Source organism: Protopterus annectens, chromosome 16.part0, assembly GCF_019279795.1.
Source record: "Protopterus annectens isolate FY-2018-M chromosome 16.part0, PAN1.0, whole genome shotgun sequence".
In the NCBI taxonomy this organism is placed as follows: Eukaryota; Metazoa; Chordata; order Ceratodontiformes; family Protopteridae; genus Protopterus; species Protopterus annectens.
In genome coordinates, this window is record NC_056750.1 from 239,869,953 (window position 1) to 239,890,728 (window position 20,776).

Below are 20,776 nucleotides of genomic sequence, written 5' to 3' on the forward strand. Positions count from 1 at the left end.
TTCTGTGGCTATACCTGCTAAGTCATATATACTTTTCTACTGCTACTTTAAATTATTTAGATGTATACCACTGTGTCTGTCTCTGATTTAACTCAATTTTGTGGTTTAGTTTATATGAATCTTTGATTCTGTTATTAAAAAAAATGGTTAACACCTATAAAACATTACTATTCCTCGTTCAGTTTTAAGCAAATTCTTTTAATTAGATGCAGAATTAATTTCTATAAAGAATGGTTGAAAACTGGTTGTTGGCATCTTTTTTTCATTATTTTATGATGATTTTTATAGCTGCCTATATCTGGGACATACCTGGAAATAGGTTCATTTATTAATATAGCATGACTATGTTTAGTTGTGTAGCCTGGATTTTAAGTACTTTCTTCCTCCATAGATTATTATACTTTTGTTAACATGGAATGTGTAGTCTGCAGTCTGTGGAGGTCCCTCTTCATTTTACCTGAGAGAATGCTGTTCTGTATCTCTGCTTGTATGCCCTTACTGATTTAATTAACAACTTATTGGCATTATATGCCTGTTTCTCTCATGCAAGCTAATGTTTTAAAGTGTAATATATAACTAAAACCATCTTGTATACCATACACCTTTTTTTCTTGTCCCTCTTACTGAAATTTATTCAAACACTAATATATGCAGATGATGCCATTTGGGTACTTTCTACAGGGACGCCATGATGAACTTGGGGAGTAAACTATGATATTATGCTGCATTATTTTAATTAGTCTCCTGTGCAATACTGTGGTTTGAATGTTCAGAAATGTTGGAACAGTGGGAAAACTTTTGTTGATTGCCCGTATGCAGCATACTAATTCTACTCTTAAGCTATTCTTTTGTGTTAGTTTCATCTTGCTTTAAGTTTGGGTATTGGCACAGCTGGCTAGTCTAAATAACATTTGTGTCACAGTCTTCACCATTAAAAATAACTTGAGTATTTACTTATCATTAAGATGCATTGAAGTTCATGGTTGTTCTGTGTGTGCCCTATATAAGCAGATCATTTTATGTGATGTGCATTTACCATCTAGCTGCCTTCTTTCATGTTCACATGTTTAGCTTTTCCTTTCTATCTCCACAGGAGATTGTTATTACCTACCAATCTGGCATTAAAATCCAAAAAAAAAATAGTCAAATTTTAACAAGTATATATGAGTGTAGCTATGACTGCTTCATATAACTGAATTAACTGACTGAAGAAATTTGACTGAAAACTCATTTGATGGAATCACATTTGACATGAAAAAAATGATTACACTAAACATACCTTAAAAATGCAAGGGGGAAGCCCGCTGCACCTTCCAATCTGGGGGGCTTTACCGTCACATCCCCTTACTTAAATATATTAAGTCCACACTTCCACAAAAGTGAAGAAACTTGAAAAAATACACACAATGAATCACTGCTGATGCACAAATACATTTCATAGAAAACTTCATTAGAGCAGCCATACTTTAAAAAAGGTTTTCACAAGGGAGCAAGCCCTCCTGCTACCCATTGTTCAGGGGCTTTGCTCTATACACACACACACTTATTTAAACATACTAACTCTATGATCCTGCAACAGTTAATGAACATATAGGGCTGGATTCAATAAAGCCTACACAGTCTGCTAAAACTGTGTGTGCGTTGCACCAATAGTGCACCATTTTGTATTAAGTAAGCAGCTCTACAAGCCGCACAAACATGGTAAACATCGTGGCATGCTAATTATAGCATAAGCAGCTGAAATGTATGCTAACCAACCAATCCAAGATGAAGGAGCTACTCAGCAAGTTGTAAAGCAATTGTGTAGCATTAGTGCAGGTTTTGCCTGCGAATTCCAAAACCTATTGTAATACAGTCATGGAACCTACTCTACGCTGAAAGAGTGTTATGGGACTCTATTCTTCTTATTCATGTGTATGTGCAGCAGTTCCAACTCTATGCTGCTGCTGCTAATAGACCCCGATTAACTTTTCATGCTCTATATGAGATGAAAATTGTAAAGTGCTACAGGGTGTATTAAGACACACTACAGGAACTCTGCAACCTCTGTTGTCCACACTGGCAGCAAGGTCAAACCGAGGGGAGCTAATACCTGTGGAAACTAAGATATGTGTAGCACTTACAGGAATCTGGTGTAGCTGAAGTGGTTGGTTTTGTTGATGTAGTTTGGTGCTGTTGTAAACTGAACATGATAAAGTTTCATTCTCTATATTTTGTTTTTGTTGATGTAGTTTGGTGCTGTTGTAAACTGAACATGATAAAGTTTCATTCTCTATATTGTTGGACATAGAAGGCCAAAATACAATGCCTTTTGTCCCTTTTTGGTTAATTAGTACCTGAGTGACCACGATGCAAGATTGGTATATTCCTGTTATAAGGATGTAGGAATTACCACTTTTGGACCTTTCATAATGATTCTGTTTTCCATCATGATGAGCTCTTCTGAGTAAATAAAATGCTGCTGAATTTCAAGTGATAAACTGGTTTGTCATGTTGGCCATCCTTGACTGATAACGTTTTTCAGCTTCTGTAGAACTGATTCTAAAACTGTGTGATTTCTGAGTTCCTCAAGATGTGAAATCAAAATGTTTCTAACTTCCATGATGCAAAGTCTGTTTTCACATTATCATGTTGCTCTGTTGTTTGTCAGGGTGTTCGTGACAAAGCATCAGCAAGGTAAAAATATTTGCCTTTTGTACAGACAATACTGAAATTGCACTTTTGCAATTTTAACATCATGCATTGCAAGTGTACAGGGGCTGTATGTATTGCCTTTTTCAAAATTGTCACCACTGGTTGGTGATATGGATAGGTCTACCATAAATATAATCACTGAATTTTGAACATGCGAACATTGTTTGAGTTAAAGTTCTTGATGTATAGGCTAATGGTATGCCTTCTTGAAGACATGCTGCACCAAGGATGGATTTTAAAGCATCACACTAAAGAGTTACAGGTTTATGAATATTATAATATCTCAGTGTGGGTGGACTAGCAATTTTCTGCTTCAGTATGGCAAATGCTCTTTGGTATTGTTACAGCCAGGACCATGTTAGATTTTTGCATGTCAGCTAACATAATGGTGCAGAAAGCTCACTCAAATCTGTGATGAACTTTCTTAAATAGTTAACCATACCAAGAAAATTGTCTAAAGATGTGACATTCTCTGGAACTGGCATTCCACGAATTACTGCTTGCTTAGACGGATCTGTTTGTAAGCCAGAACTGGTAAACAAATGTTCCACATAAGTAACTTCTTTCAGCTTGAATTTACATTTCTGAGGATTCAGTCTGAGCTAGAACTTTCCTGAGGTTTCTATCATGTTTATCTTCACCATTGTCTCCAACAATAATGTCATCAACTATAATCATCATCATCATCATCAGCCCCCCTTTTTCCCATTTTTTCTACATGGGGTTGGGGTATCGTGTTAACTGTCACCAACTCTGTTGATTTAGTGCCACACTCCTGCCTTCTTCAACACTCATTCCTGACTGTCACAGATCTTTCACACAATCCATCCACCTCTTTGCTGGACATCCTCACTTCCTCTGACCTTCTTCCTGTCTGTCTCAGATCTTCTTCACCAGATTGTCTTCTGTTATTCTGTACGTGTCCAAACCATCTTGGCTGCAATTGGAGCTATCGTGTCTTCTGCTCTTATGTTTTCATTTCTTAGTTTGTCCCACAGTGTGCATCCTACCACCCTTCTCAGGTACTTCATTTCCATCACCTCTAGCTTCTTCAACTATTCTGCCTTTACTGCCCAGGTTTCTGTACCATACAGTAGTACTGGTCACACCATTGTCTTGTACACCTTACGTTTCAGCTTCTTTGGTGTTCTGTCATAGACTACACCAGACACTCTGTCAGTTGGCTGCAGCCCCTCTGATTCTAGCTTTGACCTCTTCATTCAGACTTCCCTCCTCCTTAACCATGCCTCCCAGGTACTCAAAGCTGTTTACCTGTTTCACTATCTTCACTTCTATCTCTATTCTCAGCTTCTTCTTATTTCCCTAATTTCCTGCCATTACCACTGTCTTATCTGTGCTTAATTTCATTGCATATGCCTTCGGTTTTGCATTTCATTCTCCTATCCTTTGCTGAAGTTCAAGCTCAGAGTCTGCCTGTAATACCACATCATCTGCATACAGCAACTTTGTTGATCTGACCCCTCCAACCTATTTGCTAATGTAGTCCATCACCAGTATGAACAGCAGTGGGCTCAGAGCTGAACCCTGGTGTACACCCACTCCCACTGGGTGCCCCTCTGTGAGGCCAAACACTGTTCATACTTGAGTCATTGGGTCCTTGTACATAGCCTGCACTAATTCCATCAATGTTTCTGGGACTTCAAACCACCACAGTACTGCCCAGATCAGCTTTCATGGAACCTTGTCATATGCTTTCTGCAAGTCTAAGAATGTCCATTTGGACTCCATTCTCATCTCTAGCTTCTTCTCGAGTATTTGTCTCATTGCAAACATTGAGTCAATTGTGCTGCAGCCTGATCTGAATCCAAATTGCTCATCTCTCATCTTACATTCTACTACTCTGCTTATCCATTTATCAATCACCCTCTCCAGAACATTGATGCAATGTGATAGGAGTTTGATGACTCTGTACTGTCCACAGTTGTGCCCTTTATTCTTCTTTTCTTGTTGATAAATGGCTTTGGATAAATTCTTAGTTCTTTAATTTTAATTTCCAATAATGCTGTTGTCTTCCGTAGGCTGTAGAAGTCTTCCAAAGTTGGTATTGTGTTTGTATTCCATCTTCTTGTTGTACATTTTCTTGAAATTGCAAGTATAGTCCATACTAGATACATGTTTGACCTATTCAAATGAGGACCTTTGTTCACATTTAATACTACAAGTGCTTTAGTTAAATAAAATGATTAATTAAAGATTGTAGAAAGTTATAAATACCATTCCAAAATGGCTTACTTTTAACACAATCAAAGAAAATGTGGTTCGAATCTGCATTGTGTACTTTCTCACATTTCCAACATATTCCTTTTATGGAAGAACTAATTTTACTGATTCTGTATGGGGTTAAGAATGCTCTGTACAATCATTTCCAATTAAAAACTTTCCAGTATTGTATAAAGGATGTATATTTTATCAATCATAAGATATTTGTTTTAATATCTTCAGTTAACTGTATTGAGTGTCCCTTTGTTATATATTTCCAATATGAGGTTTTGGGTGTTGTTTTATAGTTTATCAATATTTTGTAAAATTTTGAAATACTGTTTCCCATGTCAAAGTCATTATATATGATTTCCTATATGTATTTTGTAAATTTAGGTATTCCATTAAATGAAGAATTGTTAATTATTCTACTTAAATCTTGTGAATATGATAGAATACTCTGTAAGGTTAGCCAGTTCTGTTGTGGAATTTTGTATGTTGTTTTTATTACTTGCATATCTAAAACTCTTAGTTCTTTGATAAATTGGAGCCAACAAACAAATCCTTTCTGTTCCCAATAATTTCTCTATATATTTTATGTGGAAAGTTATTTGTGACTATAAATGGTGCTAAAGATCAAATCAGATTTTTAAATCTATATTTGTATTAATAATTTTCTTAAAAGAGTCAATGTAGTAATTAATTGTATGAGTTTTAGTGAGTATAGTTATATTATATTGCATATTAATATATATGTGCCATGGCAAATTGTTTTTATGTTATTTGATTTTTTTTGTAAATCAAATTAATTTATTGATATTACAGTTAGTAATTCTTTCCAATTTGCAGAGTAATTTGGACTTATCCAATCTGAGATTGTTTTAGATATTGATGCTTTTATATAAATGCTTCTATATCATAAATGTTTAATCCTCCCTGTTTCCATGGTATAATATGATGTATTAAAGCTATTCTGTTTCTTTTGGGAAACCACAAAAATGTTATTAGGCATGAATTTATTTTTTTAAGTATATTCCTTTTTAGTAACAGTTGTATTGCCAAGGCTATATATCGGATCTTGGGCAGTAAAACCATTTTTGTTAACTGTAGTCTATCTTCAAATGTTAATATTATTTTGTTCCATTTTTCCACAGAGATTTTAATTGTATTGATGATATTAGTGTAGTTTTTTTAGACAGATTCATTATTATCCTTGCATAACTCAATTCCTAGATATTTTAAGGTAGATTATTGTTTCACTAGTTGTGATCCCCCATAGTCTGCAGTCCTTTTTTTTTATTTAAAAATAAAAATTTTGATTTTGATTTATTGAAATGAAGTCTTGAAGTCATGTGAAATTTGTCAATCTGTCTTCAAGAGGAATCTTGATGAGTGGATGGGAGATTGTAGGTTTACCCCGGGTATCACTTCTGTGTCACTGTTAGACAGAGGCAGAGTATACTAACCTCGAAAAAGGGCATAGCAAAATTCATTTAAAATGGGTGGTGAAAGCCAAACACATTCTGGCTAGGCTTATAAATGCCCTAGGGCAGATAGCCTAGTATGAACCTATGAACCTAATTAATATAGCTAATTCTTCTAATGTCCCTTTTGTATTAGATAATGTTAGTAATATGTCATTAGCAAATAGCATTACTTTAGAATTGTATTGTTTATAAACATCTATTCCTTTGATTTTTATATTGTTACAAATTGAATCGGCCAATATTTCAATAGCCAGAACAAATATAATCGGCGACATGGGACATCCTTGATTACTGTCTTTTGTTATATGTATACATTCAGAGGTAAAAGAACCTAACTTGATATACACTAAATTATTTGTATACATATTATTTAGGAGATGAACAAAGGATGCAGGAAATGCAAATAGCATTAGGATTTTGAATAAATAGTCCCAATTTAGGGAATCAAAGTTTTTCTCTATATCTAAGCTAATTATGAGTGTTTGTTTATTTTCTTTATTAACATAATCTATAAGAGAAATTATCCTTTTAATATTAGCATGTGTGTGTCTATGATATATAAATCTAGTTTGATCATTAGTTATTGTTTTGGATAGTGGTATTTTTATTTTGTTAGTTAATATTGTCATAAATATCGTATAGTCATTATTTAATAACGATATAGGTCTATATGAGGTACAGAGGTCTGGGGGTTTGTTTTCCTTTAGGATTGGTGTGATTAAGGAATATCTCCAAGAGGGTGGTATTAAAGCTTGTGACTGAATTTCTAATAGAATTTTATGGAAGAGGGATAGTATCTTTGAAAGAAAAGCTTTATATATTTCCATAATTATGCCATCTATACCTGGAGCTTTATTATTTTTAGCCTATTTTATTGTATCTGTAATTTCTTTGTAGGATATGGGTGCTTGCAGATCTAGTTTTATTTTTTCTGGTATTTTTTATAGTAGAACATTTTTCATCTAGATTTAATTGATCAATATGTATATTTTCTTTATGGAAATGTTCCATATAGTGATTTCTATATGCATCAAGAATGTCATCAATATCCAAAACATGTTTCTCCTTTCTTTTAATGGAAGATAATTTTAATGTTATTAGCTTTTAATTGTATTTTGATTCTTGTGAATAAATTATGTAGATATTTGGGAGAAGTGGCCAAGGTATTTTTTAGTTTTTCTAAAGCTAAACTAGTTTTATGTGTTAGAATTTCATTGTATTTATTGTTTAATACTTCTACTTTCTTTTTCATTTCCAAATGATTTTGATTTTTTTAAGCTTTTACTGACAAAAGTTTGGATTGTAGATCAAATAATTCAGAATCCCATCTCTGATTTTTTTTATACCAAGTTAGGGTTTTACCATATATGTAAGCTTTTAATGAGTCCCGTATCATTACTTTATTTATCTCTGTGGTGTAATTAATAAATAAGAAGAACTGTAATTTAGATAATAACCAGGGTGTGAACTCTTTAATTTTACTTATATATGCTGGAATTCTGGAGTTAAAGATTAATGGTTTGTACCCATTTTGAAATTTTAGTATCAATGAATTGTGGTCTGAAAGGGGAAGGGAGTGATTGAGAAATTAATGATTTTAGAGTCTAAGTCATGGGCAGCAATATTTCATCTATTCTAGTTTGAGTACCAAATCTGTGATCTTGTCGGGAAAACAACAAAGATTTATCATCTTTAAATATGAAAGTATCTACAAGATGAAATGATTCTACCCACTTGTTTATAGCTTTTATAGCTTTTGATACAGCAGATGTATGCAGCAGTCTTTTATTTGTAGTTTCAGAAATATCAAATATACAGTTAAAATCTTTTCCTAATATTAAGTTGCCTTTATAATTATTGGAAATGAAATCCAAGCATTTTTTAACAGTTCCTGTTCCAATGCTTGGGAACCAGTATAGACTGGCTTGGGTCCATATTCTGTTATTATATTTAACTATTACTAATGCCATAAGGCCTTCTTTATCTTCATATTTATAAATGATTTCTGGGTTAATCACATTTGTTTTCCATAAAATTGTTACCCCTTTTGTCTTTGTGCTATAAGTGGATTGTGCCAATATCATATATTCCGTAGGATTCCATTTGTAATTGTCATTTGTTTTGAAATGAGTTTCTTGAAAGAAGACAATTTGTGCTTTGTTCAGTTTTAAATAGATTTGATCTCTTGCTAGGATTGTTTAAGCCATTGATAGTTAAAGATAATAAAGTTAAATCCATCTTAGATTATTTAGACTATGTATTTTTTGTTTTATTGTGACTATTATACATTTTTCTCTGATAACTATAAAGTATATGTTTGAGCTTTGAAAGGAAATTATCAGATTTATACTTTGAGTGTTTACCAATAAAGTAATTTTTGGTCAGGTGTACTAAAAATGTTTTTGTGAAATAATAAATTTAAATTAATAAATGTTAACAAAACTAAGATCCGCACTAGCCATGGAATGAAAATCATTTCTAATCTGATGGATAAACCTAAGCCCATCAGATTATCACTCATACCTTGACAATCCAGAACATCTGCGCTCCATAAATTGAACTATCATATGGGGAATATTTGCAATAGGAATAAGCAATAGTTATATTAGTTTGGACAGATACAGTACTATTGTAGATTAGACAGAATTCTGATACAGTATAAATGTCTACTTATTGTATAAGCAATTAATATTTACAAGAAAGACAGATGACAAGTAATTCAGTCATAGTAAAGTAGGATGTATCATATATAAAACCTTAGTAAAAGATTATAGCACACAGTTATTTAATATATTCATCCTTATTGATGAAGTCTTTGAAAATGTATTACTTAATATAAATAGATGGTGGTAATATTTATACCTAATGTTTATAATACAATGCATTTTACTGGATATATCAGAAGTTATATTTCCTTGTTTGCCAGCATTTAAGTAATCACTTTGTTTGTTGCTAACTTACTTAAAGCATCAAGTTTGTTTTATGTGAACATTGATGAAAGTTAGTGCATTTTAATTATCAGTGCATCCCCCTTCCCCCCATTTCCTACACATAAGGCTTTTCATATCTGTCATTTCTTAGTATAAAAGGAGTGAAATTATAGGTTAAAAACAACAAATTCACTTATTGTGATTAATGATTACAAATTCCCTTTCCATATTCATAAATTGCCATTTTATGGCATATACTGAAAAGTTTTAGATTTTAAATGGCAACATTCTATTTTGTGTAATCATCAAATGTTAAACTGAGTGATTATTGTCAATTTAATACTATTTATTCAGAATGTGATTGTTACATTCTGTAACATTCCTAGTTCAGGCTTCTATTGTTTCCCTTGAACAACTTTGTCAGTTTGATGTCATGTATAAAACATTTGTTACCTTAGTAGCAGCTTAAGTATTATGTATGGTCAGGATGGGTTACAAAACCACAATTCAAGTTAAAGCAATTATGTGACTTCTTATGCACATTTACTTGTAGGAGAAAATCATCATGCGTCCCCTTGATGTTCAATATAGTGTATGTAATTTATGACAAGTTAAAACAGTAGTGTTATTATACACAAGCCCATGTTATTAAATTGAGTGTCTATTGTCAATTTAATACTATTTGTTCAGAATATGACTGTTACATTCTGTGGCATTTCAAGTTCAGGCTTCTATTGTTTCTCTTGATCAAATTTGTCAGTTTGATGTCATATATAAAACGTTAGGTACCTTGGTAACCACTTAAGTATTATATATGGTCAAGATGGGTTACAAAAACTACAATTCAAGTTAAAGCAATTACATGACTTGTTATGCGTATTTACTTATATAAGAAAATCATCATGCTTCCCCTTGATGTTCAATGTAGTGTATGTCATTTATGACAAGTAAAGACAGTAGTGTTATTATACACAAAACCATGTTATTAAATACTGTCTTTAATATCTAAATTCAGCAGACTGCTTCATCTTATATGACGATTATATATTTATGTCTAGATTTACAAAAAGCATTCATTACATAACTATTGTGCGTGTGTTTTTTAGCTGTTGCTTAGTTATTTGAGAGACCACAAGCTGTAATGCTTATTCTTATTATTAGCTCCTTCTAACCACATTTATACAGTCAATAGACTTTAAATTATGAGACTCTTCTAGTTTCTTATTTGCTATAAGTATATTTCCATCCTTACATACACACATATCAGTACTTCAAGCTTGGACAACAATGTCCACCCAGTGTTGCCAGAATACCATTCACTAGTTCATGTGATATGTTTCCAGGCTGTTCTTAAAATAGCCAAACCAATATTTGTCCTGTTCCATTTTATCAGCCTGTTCCATGCAGTGGCCACTCTGCCAGTGAACCATTCAATACACCTTCCATTCCCACAGATATTTCCACAAAGGAAATGTGATGACTCTCTAGCACTTCTCTGCAACCCCAAACACCCCTAGAATCATCTATCCCCATATGCCCAACATGTCTGAGCAAACTCACCTCCCAGACCACTGCAAAGGGTACTGCACAAGACCAAGTGTTTTTAGTCTTTTACAATAACTCAGACTTTCACTCTTATGTAAGTCCTTAATGTGTTTGGAGCAAAATACATTTTAAATATAAAATTGTGCTTATTATTATTATTATTTATTTAGCTATGTATTTTTTATCAAGAATCAACTTAATGAGCTAAACAAAGTGTTGGGAGACCATCAATATGTGTACATGTGGTTTAAAACAGCCTTTGTATTTTACACACACACACACACACACACACATATATATATATATATATATATATATATATATATATATAGATATATATATATATATATATAAGAAAAGCCTAAAAATATTAAGGGGCTATTTTCTTACTACAAGTATATTTGTTAATCACTTTAGCAGCTATCAGTGAAGAAAAAAAGAAAATGAAAACTAAAAAAGCTAATTAGACTGAAGCGAGGAAAAGTAACCACTGGAAAAAAAGCAAATAAAATACAAAAAGAAATCTGTCTTCTACACTGTAATAAATTCATTTTGGTCCAATGGATAGATGTAAGGCACTCAAAATAATGAGAACTGGGAGGTACATAGAATAATGTAGGATATATAAAGCAACCTCACACCTTCTTATGTTGGTACCTAGTCAAGAGTGAGCCCTCTATGTTCTTCCCTCTATAGGAAGTTGCTACTGCTTTTAAATATCTATTTGGGAAAAGCCACAAGAAAATGGGACAACCCAAAGTGTTATGGTTTACTGTTACAGTGGCTGTCTCTAAAGAGATAAAAAGTATCCATTTTCTTTTTTTTTTTACCTTCTTTGTATTTTCCTGTATCTACAGACCATATACCTCAACCAACTGTGCCCATTCATGCCCTGCTAGCAGGATAAATGATATTTATGGTGTGGCCATCATCCAGGCAGCCACAGATGTTTTCAACCCTACCCCCTTCCCAAAGCAACTGCTGTGCATGCTTGCAGGTGTGGTCTGCCATGCCTTCCCCCGTGAGCATGTGTGTTCCTCCACATGCTTATTGAAGACTATTGTGTGGATGAGCCTTAGCAAATCTAAGCACACATCTCTGGTCTTTTTTTTTTTTCATGCTGTAAGCCCCTGTCTCCTGTACAGACCAGCACACTGCAATGGGCTGAACTGCCTTCTTCCCTCCCTCCCTTCCCCCCTCAGAATGGATGATCCAGTGTCAGCGGCTTACTCCACCTCCCCGATGACTCCTCCTGTGCCTGGGTCCTTAGTCAATCCAAAATCATCTGATCCACGTAATCATTTTTTATATCATGATAAAAACATATTTATATGCTTTATTTCCTCCTCTTGAAATAAAAGTCTTCAACAACTCTGGGAAGCTTCTTAACAATTATTGTGATGACAAGTATAGCTGGTTAAGTCAGTATGACTGTTGGCTTGTTTGTTGGAGTACAATGTTGTTGTCTTTAAGTTTAAATGTATTTGTGTGTCTGGGGATAATCCATGGAGGTGCAACACCACAGACCCTGTGGCTGCACAAAGGATGGCACTTATTTTAGATGAGTAGCAGCTGTTTCAGGACTGTGTTGCATTCATTTTATGATGAGAACTTGCTCACTATTTTTGTGGATTTATTGTTTGTTCATATAAATTGAGAAGCAGTCAAAAGCAAGGGTTCTGATGGCATTATGTGTTGCCCTGGTGGACAATGAGTGAGTCAGAGATTTTGGTTGCTTTATTTAAGGTGTATTTAGGGTGAGGCAATGGTTCCTTTCTGTAAGAACCAGACAGAATTCAAGTATAGTCAGTTGTTGTTAGTCAACACCAAGTCAGTAAGTCAGTATCAGATATAAATTCATAAACATGGATGGGGGGGGGGGGTTAAAGCAAGCCTAAAGGGAGTATTAAAAACATTTTCAAAACAGACAGGTAGAAGCAATCATAACATTTGAAAGGCCATTGGTGACATTTTTGATAAACATAGATTAAGGGCATGAATGACCAAACACTAGAATATCATATATACTTTGTTCTTGTTAAGGCTATAAGAACACAGTATGTATATATCAGTGTTTACCAAGTAAAAATCAACACAATAACAAGGAGTCGAGCATATAACAGAAATACCACCAATTCATTCATTTACTCTATTAAATCCATTTACTATGATAAAGAGTTTGTCATTCTAACAGTTTACTGCATTTCAGACACTTCACTAAAGAAGCTGAAAATTAAATAAAATATTAGAAACTGTTTGTAAGAAGCAAGTCCCACCTGCATCCTCAGATGGGAGTCACATGACTACCACATTCTCAGTACTTACATATTCTCTCTCTCTCTCTCTCTCTCTCTCTCTCTATTTATGGCTATATAATTTTAGAGTAAAAAAATTATTATGTGAACAAATATGAAAAATAAATTATTACATCTTTGAAGCTGTGCAACATTGGGGCTGGCATACCTAAGTAGTGTTGGTATGAGTGGTACAAGTGCACTAGCCCTTCTCTGAAAATGATGCTGCTAAGGTATATGTACAATGTAAAGAGTAACAGTCTCATAGCTCCTTACGTCTGAATTCTTATTGGTTCATAGGTAGGTATCAGGCATGCAGACCAGGATACCATTAAGGAGACTAGTCCAAACTCTCAATTGTACCAAAGCACTCCCTGGTTAAGTGATGCCTCATAATCACACAGTAGGTAAACGGAGGTGTAAAGACTCAAACCTTGTACCACTGGAACAGGAAAAAGTCAGAACTTTAGCTCTTTAGATGGATAAAAGTGATTTGGCATAATTTGATGTTGTCTCCAAAGTCATTTGGACTTGTTACATTGGTCTTCTAAATTTCACTGTACTGGAATTTGTAAGTGTGCAATGAAAACAGTTTAGACATTAGGGAGTGAGGTATTGGGTAATAAAGCACTAGGAAACACAGGACAAAGGTAAGCCAAGTAAATCTCCAGTTTCAAGTAGGCCACTGTTTTTATTTGCAGAAACACTGCACAGACCTGGCACTCCTTAACTAAAATCAGCCCCAATGTTGCACAGCTTCAAAGATGAAATAATTTATTTTTCATATTTGTTCACATAAAATTTTTTTATTCTAAAATTATGTAGCCATAAATAGAGAGAGAGAGAGAATATGTAAGTACCAAGTGCTTCTGTCTCCTGCTCACTCCCCAAACCTCAGCCTACTACATACAGATACTATATTCATTCTCCTTCCAGTGCCATCAGCCTAGACATGAAGGTAATGCACCTACAGGCCCATTCTTACCTTACTTCAGTGAGATGTCATACAGATGCTATATTCATGCTCCTTCCAGTGCCATCAGCCTAGACATAAAGGTAAAGCACCTACAGCCCCATTCTTACCTTACTTCAGTGAGATGTCATACAGATACTATATTCATTCTCCTTCCAGTGCCATCAGCCTAGACATGAAGGTAATGCACCTACAGCTCCATTCTTACCTTACTTCAGTGAGATGTCATACAGATACTATATTCATGCTCCTTCCAGTGCCATCAGCCTAGACATGAAGGTAATGCACCTACAGCCCCATTCTTACCTTACTTCAGTGAGATGTCATACAGATACTATATTCATGCTCCTTCCAGTGCCATCAGCCTAGACATAAAGGTAATGCACCTACAGGCCCATTCTTACCTTACTTCAGTGAGATGTCATACAGATGCTATATTCATGCTCCTTCCAGTGCCATCAGCCTAGGCATGAAGGTAATGCACCTACAGCCCCATTCTTACCTTACTTCAGTGAGATGTCATACAGATACTATATTCATGCTCCTTCCAGTGCCATCAGCCTAGACATGAAGGTAATGCACCTACAGCCCCATTTTTACCTTACTTCAGTGAGATGTCATACAGATACTATATTCATGCTCCTTCCAGTGCCATCAGCCTAGACATGAAGGTAATGCACCTACAGCCCCATTCTTACCTTACTTCAGTGAGATGTCATACAGATACTATATTCATGCTCCTTCCAGTGCCATCAGCCTAGACATGAAGGTAATGCACCTACAGGCCCATTCTTACCTTACTTCAGTGAGATGTCATACAGATACTATATTCATGCTCCTTCCAGTGCCATCAGCCTAGACATGAAGGTAATGCACCTACAGCCCCATTCTTACCTTACTTCAGTGAGATGTCATACAGATACTATATTCATGCTCCTTCCAGTGCTATCAGCCTAGACATGAAGGTAATGCACCTACAGGCCCATTCTTACCTTACTTCAGTGAGATGTCATACAGATACTATATTCATGCTCCTTCCAGTGCCATCAGCCTAGACATGAAGGTAATGCACCTACAGCCCCATTCTTACCTTACTTCAGTGAGATGTCATACAGATACTATATTCATGCTCCTTCCAGTGCCATCAGCCTAGACATGAAGGTAATGCACCTACAGCCCCATTCCTACCTTACTTCAGTGAGATGTCATACAGATACTATATTCATGCTCCTTCCAGTGCCATCAGCCTGGACATGAAGGTAATGCACCTACAGCTCCATCCTTACTGTACTTCAGTGAGATGCTCCCTGGCATTCAGTGCTCCACCCTAATTTTTATGATTTTTTTATGGATGTTGTTTCTTTTTTACTTACATGTCTAAAATATTGTGTAACTTGTCTAGTTTACACTTCACTCTAGTTCTACCCATATCTTCCTCTTTCTCTTCATGCCTCCATTGTTTTTCTTTATTATCTTATACCCTTATTTATCATGTTTTTGTCATCTATTTTACAAACAAAAGCAACTTTTTTGTCTTGCTTGAATTCCACTGCCACATGCAAATTACTCCTTTTGCTTTTGCTCGAACTCTATATACCTTCTTTGCTATTTTTCCACTCCATTAGCAAACCTGCACAGGGGTCCAGATGGAGAGATGAAAAGCCAGCAAGCAAAGGGGAGTAGTAGTGCTGAAAATGAATTCATCCTCAAGTCTTGATGAGTACCTTCACAAGGTGGACCCTGATTTCACAAAATCTCTCCAAGGTGACACTGATATATAGACTGTATTTATATAGCATATACCATGGACAGAAGTAGGTCAAAAACTAAAAAAAGATAGCTGGGTGCATAAGACCCAAGATAAAAAAGTGCCCAATCCTGGTAGATGCACTGGTGCCAGGACTGAAAAAGATGACAGTGTAAAATCCTCAAAATAGAGAAACACTTCTACAATGGGGCCAAGCCAGGCCCAGGGGGAGGATGTCCCCCTTGTTGTAGAAGGAAGTAGCAAAACTCACAAATACTGATAGGCCAAAGAAGAGCTATAAAGATGATAGAGTGTATTATTGAGGATAAGAAAGAAATTATGTATTGTTACTATTATGCAAAAAAGCCCAGAATTTCCAGGCACAAGATATACAAAATTATTAAGACAGAAATTAGAGGAAAGAAAAATACTTCCACAAGAAAAACTGTCAGAAGCTTGAAATGAAATTTGTGTTCATTAATACAACAGATTTGTGAGGAACAGTCTATAGATCAAAGCATGTGAGGCAGAGCGAAAATATAAACAACAAAACCAAGAGATATTTGAAAAGTATAAAGAAGAAATATAGACATGAGCATTTTACACTGTCATCTTTTCCAGTCCTTGCACCAGTGCTCCTACCAGGATTGGGAACTTTTTTATCCTGGACACAGCTGAAATAAGGTCTATAGATTGTTTTTTGCAGCATCTGCTGCTCAATTTCTCCTGAGTGTGATTTTCTACAAGAACTAACTACTTCGCATTACCTGTGACGACTCCCACTCCCCCTTCTCCAATATTGTCCCAGCAAAGTTTTTTTTAAACCCCTGGAGCCATCTTGGCTTACTCGCAGCAGCTGCCCATTCCCTTCAGCTTGTGGTGTATCTCTTTGTAAGTGTTTGAGCTTTACTTTTTATGTTGCAGCCAAGATCTCTACAAACTCAGTTGTTCTATTGCTTTGTTACTGTCAGAATCACTACTGTTGCAGAACTGGTCTCCTATTTATACAAGTTGTAGACAAAGTGCTACAATGTATCATTTTCTAGTCTGACTTGGTGCTTAGTGTGCTTCATGCTGCTAGCATTTACAGATGCTATAGTATCAAACTGGGTTGCTACTCCTAATCACTTTTGTTTAGTATGTACTTTTTAGTTAAAATAGACCCTAAGCAGTCTGAGTGTTCAGTGATTCTGTCTGAAGGAAAGCATGAGTTAAATACAGACCACCATATTACGGCTAAAAGTCTTGTTTTGTTGCCAAATCAGAGCGATCCTTAGTTGTTTTAACTGCTGTACCATGAGAAATATTATAGCAATGTAGATATGTAAATGTCTGTGTTGCAATATTTAAGTACTGCTATATACAGTTGCTGTGATAGTTTACTACTGCTATATCTGTGATAGAACTGTCTCTTTAAATTCATGGGCTACCTAAATTATCCGGTACATAACACTAAGTAAGGTGTTTTTTTATGTCAAGGGCTTCATATGCGAATGCATAACTGTTGCCTGAGCCTTTTTTACAAAACACTTTGTACCTGTGTAAATAGTGTAACATGCTGCTACTCTTAAACCCAATACCCTTCCTGCCTGGGTGATAATTTATTATTTCAGTTACTTTTTACAGCACTTCTCTCTCAATCCCCTTTCAGAGACCTTAAAGTAATAATTATTTTTGTCTCCATCATTTCATTTAGTGACCACTGTCCCTGTGAACAGGTTCTCTCTCAATCCCCCACTTGCTGAATCCTTGGCCATTGGCCGCATCTGTAGTGAAGAAACCAGCCACAAGGACTCAATGGCTTTAAAAAAAAATAAGTTACTGTAGGTGTCTAGCTACGTTTCCCTCTTTCCCTGCTACTATAAAAAGTATCTGGTCTAAAGCTGAAATAACTGGCTCTACCCACAGCTAGGGACAGCAACTGCTCCCCACCCCCATCAGCTGTAAATACATTCCCCAGTTAAACTTTTTCTTTTTAGTTATCAGTAAACCAAGATAAAGCTTTAGGCAAAAAAAGGTAACCCAGTAGATACACTGGAATTTCCCACTTGTAAAAAAGAGGCAAAAAGGTACTTAAGCTGCCACCTTTTGTCTGCTTCAAACTAGGTATTTACCCAGAAAGGACACAGCTGAAATCAGGTCTATAGATTGTTTTTCCGTACTAGATTCTAATAACTCCTAACAATTTGGCTATTTAGACACTTACAGCTATTTAGACACTTACCCTGCAATCTTTAGCCTGGGGGGTTCTAGCCCACTCCGTTCGCTACACTCACTTCGCTCCCCTCCCTGCCCCCTATTCCCACCCGACCCCAGTACCTTTACATTTATAATTAGCCTTAACCCCACCCCTAATTACCACCAATTAGGCTACACCACTAGTCACCCCTTCCCCCTACATCCAACACAATCATGCTACTACCTAATATAATAGCAATCCTAACCTGTGTAGTTCTAGCTCACATTACATCCTATCAAGGCTCCACAGTCACATGCCCCAACAACTTCCACTGTACGCTCTCAACACCCTCCCTCAAACATTTACACTATAACTACACAACCCCTGCCACCAAAAACATCCTCCCAATACACACACTCCATTACCAAACACCTAACACACTCAAAAATAAAATATCCGTAAGATACCATAAGCAATTTACTATGTATATAAAACATATCCTAAACACCCTCTATAAACTAGCCCTTGCTGGAGACATCCATCCAAACCCTGATCCTCCCACATCCAACCCAACCCCAAACCCTAGTCCAAGCAATCCCCCCACAACTCAACTCCTAGCCAACAAAAAAACAACAGACCTACTTGTAATGTCTCTAAACATCAGAAGCATAAGAAATAAAATTCAAGAACTACATGCCAGCAGAAGCATATATTCCCCAGATACTTTCATCCTAACTGAAACCTGGCTCAAACCTCACATCAAAAGTGAGGAAATGCTTCCACCTGAATGCAACATCCTTCGCATAGACAGATTGTCCAAAAAAGGAGGTGGTGTAGCATTGATATTTAAACACCACCTCAATATTCAACTCCTGAACACATCTTCCCCTCATCACAACAATGAAGAAATCCTTTATGCCAATCTCAAACTAAACCCAAACAAAACAATCAATATCATAGGATGCTATTTCCCACAAGGGCAAAATATTACACCCCTAGAAAATATCTTGGGCTGGGCTACTGTCTCTCTACCCCCAGAAAACCATAATTCTCGGTGACTTTAACATAATCAGGCTATCCTGTAATAACAATCTCCCAGCCATTCACCTTAATCTCCATCGGTTCACTCAACTCATCCAATCCCCTACCCAAGTAAACAAAAACCCTAACAATCATACCTTGCTTGACTGGATCCTAGTCAACAAAGCCCCTCACTCTTGCCTAGCAAGCTGCTTACCTGACAGTCTTAGTGACCACTCCCCCACTTTCCTAATTCAGCACCACACAAACAGTCTGAAGCCCATTTTCCACAGGCAAATACAGAACAAGTCCAACTTCATCCCCAACTCCTTCATCTCCTCCCTGCAAAAAATTAACTGGTCACCACTAAAATACCTCAACCTAGATGAGGTTGTCCACTTCTTCAACAGTACCTTCCTCTCCATTCTAACCACCCATGCTCCTGTAAGAAATGCCAGAGTCAGATCCAGGTGTGTCCCATGGTTACAAAAGACCACCAGAACTCTAATGAAATCCAGAGATGAGGCTTGGGAGCACTGGCGACTAACAAAAAATAACTCAGATAGGCAACCATTCCTTGAACTGTGCAATAAAGCCAAAAAGCATATAAAATTAGACAAATCCCTCTACTATAAATCCACCCTAATCTTTACCAACCACAACCCTAAGTAATTCTGATCCACTATTAACACTATCCTCCACCCAGGGAAGGTTGATACCACCCCAGCCGTCCATTCCCCCCTCCTCCAGCAGTATTGCTGAATCCTTCAACAAACACGTCACCGAAACTATAACATCTCTAAACGAACAACACTTCCCTACAAAAGCCCCCCCAACTTCTAACCCTAAACCCCCCACTCCTCTTTTCTTCTTCGCCTCAGTACCTACCTCCAACATAAAAAGACTATTGTCAAAACTTAAACCTACCAAACTCGCAGCTGACAACCTCCCCTCTGAATACTTGAAAATTGCAGCTGTATACACTAGCCTACTCAATTTCAATTCGAATCAACCTTTCCCTAACAGAAAGCTATGTTCCCCTTGATATGGAAAATATCCCACATCATTCCCCTCCACAAAGGCACCCCCTCAACCAACTTCTCCAATTACCGCCCCATTGCTGTCCTCTCCTCTCTCTCCAAGATACGTGAAAAATGTATCAACACCCAGGTCTCCAACTACCTCCTAGCTAATAATCTCCTCTTCAAAACCCAACATGGTTTCAGGCCATATCACAGCACTACCTCCGCTCTACACTCCCTCACCAACACTATACTTCATCACAAAAACAATGGCCTCTTCTCTACTGCCATATTTCTAGATCTCTCAAAGGCCTTTGACATGGTATCTCATGAGCTACTACCCCCTGTTCTCCCCAACCTCTCCTTCTCACAATCAGCCTGCAACTGGTTCCACATCTATCTACACAGATGCCATCAATCAGTAATCTGGGTTGATAACCTATCACCTTCCTTCCCAGTTACTCTCAGAGTTCTCCAAGGGTTTATCCTTGGCCCTCTGCTATTCTCACTTTTCACTAACAACCTACATACTGCCACCACACAAGCATCTCTTATACAGTACGCAGATGACTCTTCTCTCATCTGCTCTGCCCCCACTCTACAAGAACTACAACAAAGCACACAGGAATCATTCTCTTCTGTAGAAAGCTTGATATCCATTGCTC